We start from the raw sequence: 11,845 nt of genomic DNA on the forward strand, positions 1-11,845 counted from the left end.
GTCAGGTCATAAGATTAGGTCAGTAGGATGGTTGGGAGGCATTTTAGCTGAGCAAGGCATTAAGGAAAGACATCTTTTTGGCTGTCATTCTGTAGTCGGTGTTTATTTCTTGGTCAAGATGGTAGGGAGGAAAAAACTGAGCATGATAAAGGTGATCATGTGTTTCTTGTGTGTAAACTCCTAACTCATCACTAAGTTTTGACATAGAGTGTTAAACTGAGCACATTTTATTTAAAGGACATGTCAGGGTGTGCATCCATTATTTATAGAGAGTAATATGTGCTTAGTAGGATGTGAATTCATAAGCGGTAACTATTTTTGTATTGCATTAGTTTTTGGGGGGCTGTGTGATACTGTGAAACATATATTTGGTCTTCATGCCATTTCCTAGCTTATGTTTTCCAAGAGTGTCTTTTGTATACTAATAAGATGGCTGGTAGCTGGGGGGCTCTAGATAGCCTCAGGTTCAGGGCTGGTTGCCATGTCAAACAACCTCGTGATTATCAGATTGGAATTTTTATTCTCTACCCCTACTCCATTGACCTCCATTGAGGAGATAAGGGCTGAAGGTTGAGTTGCCAGTGATGTCGTCAGTCATGCCTATGTAACGAAGCACCCATCAAAATCCAAAAGGATGAGTTCTGGGGCTTCCATCTAGCTGACCATGTTGAGGTTCCTGGAAGGTGGTGCACCTGGAGAGGGCATGGAAACTCTGCCTGCTTCTCCCATACTTCTCCCTCTGCATCTCTCCCATCTGGCTGTTCACTTGTATCCTTTGTAATATCCTTCATAATAAATAGGTAAATGCAAGTAAAGTGTTTTTCTGAGTTCACTGAGCCACACTAATGAGTTAATGAAATGTGGGCAGGCGGCATGGGAACACTAATTTATAACCAGCGGGTCAGAAAACAGGTCACAACTTGTGCTTGTGACTGGCATCTGAAGTGGGGAACAGTCTTGGGGGAGTGAACCCTCAACCTGTGGGATCTGACGTTTTCTTCAGGCAGATGGTGTCAGAACTGAATTGAGTTAGAGGACCCAGAGGACCCAGCTGGGTTTGCTGAAGAGTCATCTGCAGATTTGGTTATCGGTAGGGAAAACCCCTCACATATCTAGGGTGTAGTTGCAGAAACTGAATTTGTTTTTTCCTATGTCTTTACAGGCTGCCATAATAAAGTACCATGGACTCAGGACTCAGTGGCTTAAACAACAGAAATTTATTGTGTCTTAGTTTTGGAACATAGCAGTGCAAGGTCAAGATGGTGGCAGGGTTGGTTCCTTGTAAAGATTGTGATTGAGAATCTATTTTGTCTCTTTCCTAGCTTCTAGTGGTTTTGTTGGCACTTCTGGCTTTCCTTGGTTTAGAGCTGCATTACCCAGATCTCTGTCTTCATATTCACAGAGAGTTTTCCCTGTGAGTGTAACAGTGTCCAGATTTTTCCCTTTGCTAAGAACACTAGTCATACTGGAGTAAAGTCTCATCCTACTCCAGTATGACCTCATCTTACCTCATTGCGTCACCAGTAATCTTAAGATTGTTGCAGATGTCATGAGGTAAGATGAGGTCATACCAGGGTAGGATGGACCTTTGAGGCACTGGGGGTTAGAACATCAACATTTGAATTTGGCAGGTGATACACTTCGACCCACAACAGGTATGTAAGCAATAAGACTAATGCTTTAAACGATTCTGATCCATGAGCTTTGGGAATCCATCCTTGAAAATGCAATGGTTTAGAAATTACAAACAATTATAAGCAAAATTCCAACAAAGCATAGTTGTATAACGAATTAGGAGTGTCAGGACTAAGCTTTCTGTATAATGTTTTGAATTCTCAGATATAAGAGAGCACTCACCTTGTGGCTTTAACTTTAATCTTTGCAGGATACACGCAAAAGGAATAAAGATATTTTTCTTAAGGAAGATTGCAAAGAGTTAAGTTTTAGTTTTATAAATAAAGAGAAAAGTGGTGAAAATAATTCAAAACAAAAATAAATCAAAATGTCATGTGTAATGAAATGGCGAGAGATTTATTTTATCATCTACAGGTTGCTTAGCTTGTTTTTGTGCTACAGTAACTTTCCAGGGGCAGCAGAGAGAGGTGGAAAATGTATGGTTATGCTTTTTATTCATGATGTAACTTTGGGTTTGCTGTTTTACCTCTGAGTCTTTAAACTACATATGTAGCATTCTCACAAGTAAAATGGGAAAAGTAAATCAACTTGTAATGAAGGCTTGATGAAGCTTAGGCTATGCTAATGAAATATTAGTTCTATTCTTTCACTGTTTTTCCCTCCAGATTTTAACCCCTACTTTCCTGTTAATCAGGAACGTGATTAACAGGCACTGGCTTTGGGGAAAGGGCGAATTTGTAAAAGTACATTTGTGAAGGAAATATGCAAACATACTCATTATGAACATAGACACAATTGAGTAAATAAAATTTAGAATTTCTCATATTACTTCTCTAACAGAACCCAGTTTATAATTTTTTAAAAATTAAGATAATATGGAACAGAAACAAATTTGGAAAATCAGATGTAAAAGGTCTCTAGTACATTTATCTGCTTAAAGTTATATTTGTATTAACCATATTCAATAAAACCTTAAAGCTCCTAATATTTAGATTTTATTTTTAGATTTATGTATTTAAATAGCAAATTGATTAAAACTTTTTCTGGTAATCAAATCTAATGAGAGAAAAATCATAAAGATTCCTGTCACACAACAGCAATAAAAATCAATGAGTATCTTCAAATGTTTGCAAGAAAACTTCAAAACAAAACAAAACTTGTTAAGCTCTGCATCAATAAGCATTGATGCAAAAAATTATTGCTTATCCAATCACTAAGCCCTGTTGAAATTTTTCAAGTGCCTTAGGTCCTGAGAATCTAATGATACCTTAGCGCGAATCTATAATATAAGGAAGAATGAGAAATGGACTATTAAATTTCTAGAAAAATGGAGTTTTTTTTGTAACATGTGAGTGTGTATCTCTTGTCTTAAATAACATTCTCTTTTTTTGAATTTCAAATTTATTGACTGGTTTTAATGCAATCCCAATTTCATTAATGGGTTGGTCAGTGTCTGAATAATAAAAATACACATATTTCCCATTGAACAATTCCCCCTGCAGTTTTGTTTCATGATTAGACCCTGTGAAAAGGTCATTAGCAGATCTCCATTAGGCAATTTACAATATTTGCTTAAGCTCGCTTTGGTGAATGAATTATCTTAATCCCAAACTAATTTCCAAAATATCCTGTAAAGTCAAAGAGCCACTTCTATATTTTCAAAAAGACAAAGAAAAAAATATTTACTGGTTACTCATTACTAAGCAAACAAAAGTAGTTGAGAATATTGAAAATTCAACCCAAACTTTTAGAATGAGTTATGTCACCTGTTCATTGGACCACAACTAAAAGGAAAAAAATAGTAGGCCTATCAGTTTGACTTTTTTTATTGGTTACATTAAACTATTTTAAGATCCTTTGTCACATTGATTTCTTCACTTACTCATTATTTGTTTTTGTTCATTAAATTATGATTATTTTTGGCCCAAGTGCAAAAAAGAAGATATTTTATTAAATTGGGTATGCAAATCTAATTGCAAACACTACATCTAGAGGCATTTGGACAGTTTTTTTCCCACCTGGTTTTCAGATTTGTTTAAATACTGAACATAGGTATGAGTCCACAACCTCTTATCTATAATTCTTAAATCCAAAAGCCCTGAAAAGTAAATTAAAAAAATAATAATTTTTAAAAAGCAAAACCTGACCTTATGTGAATCAATGTGATGGTAAAACCTGAGGTCATTCCCACTAAATGTGAACAGTCAGATGTTTCACAGAAGAAATGGTGCTATTTTGATTACTGGCCTGCTGAAAAGATTTAAGGTAGATGCACTGTATTACATTTATAAACTCTCTAAAATTATGAATACATAAATAAATCTGGCCCCAAGGGTTTCCAATGAGAAACTCCAGACCTGCATTTTCTCCCTTCTTCCCTAGAAGAACCTATGTAACTTCCTAAATATCACGAAAGTATTAATCACAGTGTGTTTTGTACATTTATTTATTTGATATTTGCTATAGGAATGATGCTGACATCATAGTGACCCATTCTGTGGATAGGGAGACTGATACCTTTTGAAAGACTGAAATTATTTTTCCCCACTAGAGGACTTAAGTCATTACAATGAACTTAGAATAGATTTCCCACATGTTCATATGATAAGGCAGAGGGTAGGACCATCAATGTTGGTAATAATTTCAGTAAGACCTGTCTTCATTTTGACTATGGGTATTGTTATTATGTGGGTTAATGAAATAATTCATTTCTGACATGCAAAATAACTCATTAAATATAAGTGTCTTTTGGCTTGAAAACCCAATTCATTCTGCTAGAGTGATACATAGGTAAGAAAGTCTGGGATGCTACAGGGTCAGAGGAAATTTTAGCTTTTCAGATTGGAAAGTTCTATGTTAGATGGAACAGGTCTCCTGGGAGACAGTTTCATTATATCCTTGATGTTAGCAACATTTCTCTGATAGAATTTTCGTTTTCCTAGTTTCATTCCGCTGGTCTTGGGCATGTCCTTTTGCACTACTCTAAATAATTCAATATTTTGTAATAGCTCCTAGTAAAGGGCTCTTTTCACTTCCATTTCTTGCCCTCACATTATCCAATAAAACCTTTAGTTTAAATTTGCTATTCTTTAATATCTTTTAATTTTATTCTCTGGACCTTAGTCTATGATTCATCTGCCTTTTACTACCCCAGTTTCTCTACCAGATATGGTCAGAGCTATCTAATGAGAATAATAATATGCTTTTATACAAAAGTAGAACCAAATGCAGCAATGCATATCTTTTTTGCTAACAGTTCTGGGACATTATAGGTTGCTCTGCCAACAGCCAGTTGCCTCTCAATTCCCAGTAAGACAAATTAAACCTAATGAAAATGGTGACTAGAATATTTAAAAGTCAAGAAATAGCTGGATTTTTTCCCTTTAACAGATGCAGACACCAAACTTACTTTCTATCCTATAATTAGCTAACATTTGACATTTTGTTATTTTCTTTGTTTTCCTTGCCTGCATTTTCAAAACCACTGTTTTACATGTTCCGAAATATCTTACTTGGAATATTTCAAATGCGCCTTCTTGCGTTGTTGCTGTCCTCTTTCTTTTACCTTATTAATGGCACTAGGGAAAATGTATTGAGAGCTTTTCTGCTCTTTTTGTTGTACCTTCGACTTAGTAAATCATTGTGCAAGATAAGAGAGTGAACGTCACATGAGTTCTACTCCTATTGAAACTTTCAATATTGTAAAGAAACAGACATATACAAAAATTAGAAAAAAAATACCATGGCCCCTAGTTTAAAGTAAACATGAGTGACGGGAGACAGGGACCTGAGATACGAAGAGATGAGTGTAAACTACCATCAGACTTCCTAATAAAAATTATGAGGATGCCACCTTAAATTCACTTAACTTATAAATTGGTTAAGATTAGAGTCAATTTTTATATATGTAGCAGATTAAACATGACCACAAATTGTTTGCAGCTTCTCCCCTGGAGTTATGGAGACCATTTTTTCATACCCTTGAATCTGGGCTGCTTTTGCAACGTGCTTCGATCAACAGACTCTGATGAAAGTGATGTGGTAGTTCTGAGCCTAAACCTCAAAACTCTTTACAACTTCAGTTCTTGTCTTCTTGAAACACTGAAACTACCATGTGAAGATTGCAGACCTAGCCATGCTGAGGATAAGAGACCCTGTTGCAAGAGGGGTACCAGAGGGGGTACCTGAAGAAAACCGACAGCAACCATCAGGACTGTGACAGGCCATCTTTGCCCACCCTAGCTCCTAATGGCACATGAGTGCCAGCAGGCAAATGAGTGACCCCAGACATGACCAGGAGAAGAATTTCACCTCTGAGCTCAGACAAAATTGCCGACCATAGAATCATGGGCTAATCAGTTTATTGTTACTTTGAGCTACTACGTTTTGGGGTTGGTTTATTATGCAGCAAACGGTAACTAATATGTACAAAAGCAAACATATAGACAAGGCCAGAAAAATTTGGTTTAATAAGGGAATAATTTAAAAGTGTTTTGTATGATAATACACTGTTTGCAGTTTCCCTGGAGGTGTACATTGGTCCAACTCTAATGCTGATAATACCATCATCAAAATCAAGCCATTGTACCTCAATCAAGCTCTTGTCTGTGCAATATTCAAATGGTTGGGTCGAAGATATTTAACCCTTTGTTTTAAAAGAGTTATTAGAAGTTTTGCAAAGAGTTGAGAAGAATCAAATCCACAAAATAATTAAACTTGCTACTAGAAAAATCAAGTACTTACATGTAAATTTTCAGGTGCTTTCTAATTTAAATTTTATTTTCATCATAGTAGTAGATGTACACATACCTTTTTCACTCCTACCATTTCTGTTCCACTTCTCAGAGCCAACCACACTTAAGTCTTTTAGCTCTTTCTCCTATTTACTTTTATGCCTTCAGAGAGCATAGTTAAAAGTGATACATTTTGATGTTTCAATTTTAGATAGTATCTCTTGATTTCTTATCATGGCTGAAGAGGATGTAGCAGCCATACATAAATCACCACTCCAGCTATACATACTTCCCCTTTCCCCTTTTCCTGTGCTTTAAATTTAATTAATATTCAGCATTGATTTATGATTACAACATAAATATTCTTCAAAGTAAAGCCATGTAATGCGTACTTTCTTACTTACAATCTTCTGTATTTTCTCTAAAGTTAATAATTGCTTCCCTTATTTATTTTCTTAGTCTTCCATGTCTCCATTACTAATTAATTGCCAAATTATCTTCTGGACTTATAAAACTTGTCACAAAATGATAAAACACATCTGGGAATCAACATACTCAACTTTTTCCTTGTAGACAAACTATAGTTTAAGACATCTAGCTTCCTGTCCAACATGGACTTTTCTCCAGGCATAACAGACAGCTGTTATCCTAGTCTGAAAACTTTCCTTAACTACAATCCTGGGAATTCCTTTCCTCTCTGCCAGGCTGGTGCTACTGTTTCCTAGATCCTGGTTTTTCTTTCTTCCTTGGATTAATGCTTTTTTTTGTTGGATCTCATTCCCTAGTATCCTTCGCAAAGGATAAATGGTAACAGAACAACTCTGATTTAGAAACCCAGGAATTCCATACACCCTGCAGTCTAGAATTCGAACAGTCACACCTAAGGCAGGGCAGAGTACATTCTGCCCAGTTTTCTGGGCAGCTCTCACATGAAAGGACAGTTTTGGAGACACGGTCTGAAAATCTGTTAATGCATGCTCACATATGATTGTTGTTTTGTACTGAGTATAGTATTATAGAATGGATATCATATTTTCTCAGAATTCTGAAAGCATTGCATCAAAGTGATGTATCTTTTGATGTTATCTTTTTAAGCCAAAACTTTTTTTTTTCCTTCGGAAACATTTGGAAACTTTTACCCTGGTTTTCTACAATTTCTACATGGTGTAACCTGGCGTATGTCTCCTTTTATTCATTTTGCTGAGCTTTATACAATCCCTTTTTATTTTAATACTCGTGCCCTTCCAGAACTAAAAAAACTGTATTTATTTGTTCATTTGATGTATACATTTTCCTCTTAGTGTTTCCAGTTCTCTCTTCCTAGAATTCTTTTTATGCATATTCTGAGTTTATATTATGATTTGACCATTTTCTTCTCCAATTTTTTATTATCTCTTTGCCTTTTGTTTTACTGTTTTCTTAACTTGGTTTTCCCAGTGTCTATTATATTTTAAAAAATCTTTGTCATATTTTCAATTTTTTGCATTTATTCTTGTTATCTTAATGCTTATTTTAAATATTCTGTTGTTCAATTGATGCAATATATTTTTCTTATCTGATACTAATTATAGTATTTTTATAGGCTTTTTCTGCCATAGGCGTTGCCTCTGTTTCCTTGAAGTTCCTTTGTTTTGTAGAATTGGTTTGTTCTCTTTCATTTTAGAGGCTTTGCCTAAACATATCATAATCCTTGGCCAGCCATTTCTGGAGTCTTTAAAAATTGGAACCTGGCTTGTCAACTGGTAGCTTTCGCTGTAGAAAGATGAGTACAAAAAATGTGGCATTTTTATTGGAAGTTCCCCATATGTCTATTTTTATAGGTTTTACAAATCGTAACTGATTTCAGAGTTTGGATGTGAATTGTAATTTGGCCTCTACTTATGGAGGCGTGAGCTTCAGCTTTGAGTGGCTTTCTAACCATCCATTCATCTGTTCTCCAATTTCCCACATTTTATTTATATCTCATAATACTCAAATGATTCTCTCCCGTTCATTCTCTTCATTTGTGTGGATTTATGATTTTAAAAATAATTACTCATTTTTAATGGAGGTTCTGAGGGAGATTGGAGATTTACATACGTGGTAATCTACTATGTTTTACCAAACATGTTTTAATAGTTTCATTCTTGGTCCGATAAATATTTAACTTAGAAAAAAATATTTTTAGCTGGCAATACATTTAATTGGCATAGAATTTAAAAGATTATGCTTCTCAATGAACTATCTGGCCTCCGTTTTTAGAGGCACTTGTTTTCAGCTTCTTTTTTTATTTTTGAGACAGAGTCTCGCTCTGTCACCCAGGCTGGAGTGCAATGGCACAATCCCGGCTCACTGCAACCTCCACCTCCCAGGTTCAAGTGATTCTCCTGCCTCAGCCTCCCAAGTAGCTGGGATTACAGGCGCCTGCCACTAGGCCCAGCTAAGTTTTTTGTGTTTTTAATCGAGACGGGGTTTCACCAGGTTACCCAGGCTGGTCTCGAACTGCTGAACTCAGGTGATCCACCTGCCTCGGCCTCCGAAAGTGCTGGGATTACAGGCATGAGCCACTACACCCGGTCTTCCAGCTTCTTATATCATCTTCTGAGTATATAACACCCATTCTGTCCTTTGATGTTTGGCACTGGACAATAAGAATTAAAGATCCTTCCAGATTAGTTTATGTAGAAGTATATCAGTCCTTACATTAATTTCATTATTCCAATAAATGATTGTTGCATTGAATGAATATACCATAATTTATATGCATTTATATAACAATCCCCATTTTGATGAGTATTTCAAATTTTTTTGTTATAACATCTAATGCTTCAATTACTATTGCTATAGAAACAACATTTAGTCAAGGAGCATATATATCTGTAGGGCAACTTACTAGTAGAACTGTATTTTTAAAATGTAAGTTTCCATGGAAATTATTCAAATTTGGATTCCAAAAAGGATTAAGTGAAAATATTGTTTTCCAAAACCATTATAAACACTGGCTTCATAATATTTTCAATTTTTGCTAACAGATAAAAAAATTACATTGTAGCTTATGTGTTTTTTTCATCTTTTTATGAAGGAGGTTTGGTAGCTTTTCATATTTTTAGAAGCCTTTTATTTTATTTTATTTTATTTTGCTTTTCTATGAACTATCAGGTCACATTTTTTGCCCATTTTCTATTTGGTTTTAGACAATTCTCTTCTTGATATCTAGAGGCATTTTTTTTAATTAAAGCATTGTGATATAAGCTGTAAATTATTCACCAAATTTGTTGTCTTTCAATATTGTTTATGTGATGTTTTTGCTATGCAGACTTTAAAAAAATTGTTAAAATTAATTATATCGGTGTTTCCACTTATGGATTCTGGATAATTTTTTTCTAATATATTGAGGTCTTCGCCTCTCAAAAGTATTAATATTTGTCATGTATTATTCTAATCCTATTATGTTGGCATTTTTCCCTTCCTGGAAATAATTTTGAAGTAAGGCAGGAAGTAGAAATTCAATTGTTATTACTAATGGCTACCCTTTTTCCCAGAATCATGTATTAAATAATTTTTCTTTTTTTCCAGTAACTTGAAATTTTATTATTACCATATCATGTGCTAAATTCCTATATGAATTTGGCATACTTCTTGGACATCCTGTATTGTTCTATTGATCTGTTGGTCAATTTTTCAACTGGTGCCATATTATTTTAATTATTGCAGCTTTTACCCATGTTTTAATACAAATGAAAGCTAGTTCTCGTTAATATTTAAGTTTAGAATGTTGCTGTGTCTTCTTTCTTATTTAGTCATATAGTTATATGATAGAATAATCTTACCATTTTACAGAAAGAGAGTTTGTTGGTGTCTTCATTTGACTTTGTTAATTAGAGTTTAATGTGGGAAACTCCATTATGTGAACTATCTTATTATACACACCATCGTTTATCTTAGCATTTAAGTTTTTGTTTGTGTCTTCTAATAGCAGTATATACATTTTTAATATTAATCTTGCATATTTCTTCTTGTTTATTACCAAATATTTTATTATTTCCAATTGTACTTAATATTTCTCAGTGATTGTTGTTTACGTAACATGTGTATTTTTTCTGCAAGTTAACTTTGTATCGAGTCACCAATTAAACTATATTATCATATATATTATTTTCACTGTAGGTTTCCATTGCTTTTTTAAGTTAACAAACATGTTCTTCAAATAATATCATTTTAAAGTCTCCTTCCTTTTCAAGCTTTAAATTTAATTTAAATTTAAATTAACAAATTTTTGCTTGATTTGTTGTCTAGTACCTTCTAAAAATGTTAAAATCAGTTATTCTGCATATATATGTATACATGTATATAACATATAATATTATTTTCTTACCAAGCTTTAGAATATTCTCGATAGATTTAAAAATACCTCTTTTCCTCTTATATCTTTTTCCTCTCTCTTTTTTTTTTTTTTTTTTTTTTTTTTTTTGAGAAAGAGACTCACTCTTTGTCCAGACTGGAGTGCAGTGGCACAATCAGGGTTCACTGTAGCCTTGGCCTCCAGGGCTCCAGCAATTCTCTTGTCTCAGCCTCCTGAGTAGCTGGGACTACAGGTGCGCACCACCATGCCCGGCTAAGTTTTCTCTTTTTTGTAGAGACGAGGTTTCACCATGTTACCCAAGCTGGTCTCGAACTCCTGGGTTCATGCCATCCATCTGACTCAGCCTCACAAAAAAGTGGTAAGACTACAGGTAGGAGCCACTGAGCCCATCTCCTCCTTCTCTCTTTCTGAGCCGTCATTCTTCCTCTACTATTTTAATGTTGCCATGTATGGTACAAAGAGCAAATGCCAGGTGTTTGTCAATAGAAATGAATGTGGGAAAGAGTACCTGAATTTTCCCAATTTATGGTTTGTGATTTATAAACTGTGTTAATCAATTTCACAGTCACCTTTTGGCAGAGTGCTCCAAGGGAGAGAATTGGTGAACCCACCAAGAATGGGGTTGTAGGACACCTGACCCATTCTCTTCATTCAAACAAGGGATCAGATTAGTGATTATGGCTATATAATAACTCATTTAAAAAACTTTTTATTGAGGTAGGGCACATATACAATTAAATAATAAGATATATAATGTTAAGTACGTACACATTGTACAAATATATGTCTCTGACAACCACTACTGAGATAAAAGTATTGAAAATTTCCAGCATGGCACATGTATCACTTTCATCTCAAGAGCTCATCCTCCCTATAGCCTCTGTTAGTTTCACCTCTTCTTGAACCTCGTATAATGGAATCACAAAATAGGTACTTTTTTTGCCCAGCTTCTTTTACTCAACATAGTATCTACTCTGTGTACATCAGTAGTGTGTGTGTGTGTGTGTATATATATGTATATATACACACATATATATACATATATATACACATATATATACATATATATATATATATTTTTTTTTTTTTTTTTTGAGATGGAGTCTCGCTCTGTCTCCCAGGCTGGAGTGCAGTG

Source organism: Gorilla gorilla, chromosome 15 (genome assembly GCF_029281585.2).
Source record: "Gorilla gorilla gorilla isolate KB3781 chromosome 15, NHGRI_mGorGor1-v2.1_pri, whole genome shotgun sequence".
In the NCBI taxonomy this organism is placed as follows: domain Eukaryota; kingdom Metazoa; phylum Chordata; class Mammalia; order Primates; family Hominidae; genus Gorilla; species Gorilla gorilla.